Source organism: Arachis stenosperma, chromosome 1 (genome assembly GCF_014773155.1).
Source record: "Arachis stenosperma cultivar V10309 chromosome 1, arast.V10309.gnm1.PFL2, whole genome shotgun sequence".
NCBI classification, from domain to species: Eukaryota; Viridiplantae; Streptophyta; class Magnoliopsida; order Fabales; family Fabaceae; genus Arachis; species Arachis stenosperma.
This window is the reverse complement of record NC_080377.1, coordinates 78,692,692-78,695,064: the sequence shown is the minus strand read 5'-3', so window position 1 is coordinate 78,695,064 and position 2,373 is coordinate 78,692,692. Positions and strand designations below refer to the sequence as shown.

Sequence of the window (2,373 nt, the reverse complement as noted above, 5' to 3'; positions counted from 1 at the left end):
ACCCTGGCTGTGGCCAAGAATGGTCTCCCAAGGATGATGGGATGGATGTGATTCTCTTCCATCTCTAAGATAACAAAGTCTGTAGGAAGGAAGTAGTTCCCAACCTTTACTAACACATTTTCAACCCCTCCTATTGCCTGTTTTTGAGTTTTGTCGGCCAATTTGATAACTACGTCTGTGGGTCTTAGCTCATTGATTTGAAGCTTTTTCATGAGGAATAGAGGCATTAAGTTGATGCTTGCTCCCAGGTCACAGAGTCCCTTGTCAATCATTGTTTCTCCTATAGCACATGGGATGTGAAAACTCCCTGGGTCCTTCTTCTTTATAGGTGGCTCTGTTTGGATGAGAGCACTGCACTCCCTATTCATTACTATTGTTTGCCCACCCTTCAGTGAACCCTTTTTGGTCAGCAGCTCCTTTATGTACTTGATGTATGGGGGCATCTGCTGAAGAGCCTTAATGAACGGTATGTTCACATGAAGGGATGCAAACATGTCGAGGAACCTTGAATATACTCTCCTTGCTACACCACCCTTGAGCCTTTGGGGAAAAGGTGTATATGGGTTCAGAGTCTCCTCTTTCTTTAGCCTCTCTCTGTGTGTGGGATTGAGTGCTTGATTTCTCTCTTCATATTTTTCCTTTGGATTGTCTTATTGTTCTGTTTGTGTGTTTGCTTCTTCCACACTCCTCTCATCACTTAGAGTGATCATCTTGCATTCTTCCCATCTTATTTTCTTTGCTTCTCCTCTTGGGTTCTTCTCTGTGTCACTTGGAAAACTATCAGTGGGTTTGGGAAACTGTTGAGATAGATACCCCCACTTGGGACTCCAGCCTCTTGATGGTGTCTCAATAGTTTTTGATATTGGCTCGCACTTCATCCTTGAACACCTTGTTGTCTTGGACTTCCTTACATATGCCTTCAAGTAGGGTCTCAATTCTGGAGAGTCTATCTTCGGTTGGTGATGGTGGGTTGAGGTTAGGAGGTTGAGAGTGGTCATGTTGGTTTTGGTATGGATGTTGAGAAGGGTGATTAGGTGGGTGTTGATATGATCTCTGTGAGGGATGTTGGTGAGTTGCATTATTGTTGGGATCATGGTTGTGGCATCTCTGGTCTTGGCCTTGGTCTTGTTGGTTTCCCCACCCAAAATTAAGGTGGTTTCTCCAACCAGAATTGTAAGTTTTGGAGTATGAATCATGGGTCTGTCTGGGTGAGTTTCCAACATAGTTGGCTTGTTCCCAGTCACCTTCTTCTCCTGTATTCACTCCTTCTTGAGCTGGTGATGAAGTGGTGATTATCGCAACTTGGTTCTCTTTCACCTTCTTGGTAAGATCGGCTAACTGTTTGGTGATCATCTTGTTTTGAGCCAGCAGTGCATCCATGTGGTTCAGCTCCATCACTCCTCGAGTGTTGCTTCTTTCAGAAGCATAGAAGTAGTCATTCTTAGCTACAGTCTCAATGACATCTATGACTTCTTCAATGGTCTTCTTCTTGTTTAAAGATCGCCCTGATGAATGGTCTATGACCTTCTTTGATTCGTAGGAAAGATCTTCATAGAAAATGTGTAGTTGAACCCATTCATTGAACATGTCTGGTGGGCACCTTCTTGTTAAGTCCTTAAACCTCTCCCATGCTTCATAGAGAGTTTCACCATCTTGTTGCCTGAAGGTTTGTACCTCAGCTCTCAACCTGTTAATTCTATGAGGAGGGTAGAATCTTGCAAAAAATTTGTTCACCACATCTTCCCAATTTGTCAAACTCTCCTTCGGGAAAGACTCCAGCCATTTAGATGCTTTGTCCCTGAGTGAGAAAGGGAACAAGAGCAGTCTATAGACATCTAGATGAACACCATTAGACTTCACAGTGTCACATATTCTTAGGAAGGTGGTTAGATGTTGATTGGGGTCTTCTTGGGCACTTCCTCCGAATGAACAGTTGTTCTGAAAAAGGGTGATGAGCTGGAGTTTTAATTCAAAGTTATTGGCATGTATGGTTGGCTTTTGGATGCTACTTCCACAATTTCCTGGGTTTGGATTGATGTAAGAGCCTAGAACTCTTCTCTCTTGCCCAGCATGATTCACAGGGCCTTCTTTGGCATAGTTGTGAACTTCTCCTTCATGGTTGTTTTCCATATTCTCCTCCATGTTTGTTTCAAAGTACTCTTCCTCTTCCTCAGCACCAATAGCTCTTTTCCCTCTTGCTTCCCTCCTTAATCTAAGGAAGGTCCTCTCAAGTTCAGAATCAAAGGAATTTAAAGCTCCACTTCTTCTCCCTGTCAAACAACTAACACGCCCACAACAAGAAAGAAAATGAAGAGATTATTCTTGTTAGAGTGGCTGTTAGTGTGAGTGGTGCAAATTATCAAACAGTTAGTG

The 2,373-nt window shown here is 43.1% G+C and overlaps 1 non-coding gene across 1 annotated transcript; it reads left to right on the top strand.

Moving 5' to 3' along the window:
* Positions 1-1,585: 1,585 nt before the first annotated feature.
* LOC130947691 (small nucleolar RNA R71) lies at positions 1,586-1,689 on the top strand. The gene has a single exon (XR_009072771.1). It is a non-coding gene; the product is annotated as a small nucleolar RNA R71 (small nucleolar RNA).
* The last annotated feature ends 684 nt before the right edge of the window (positions 1,690-2,373 follow it).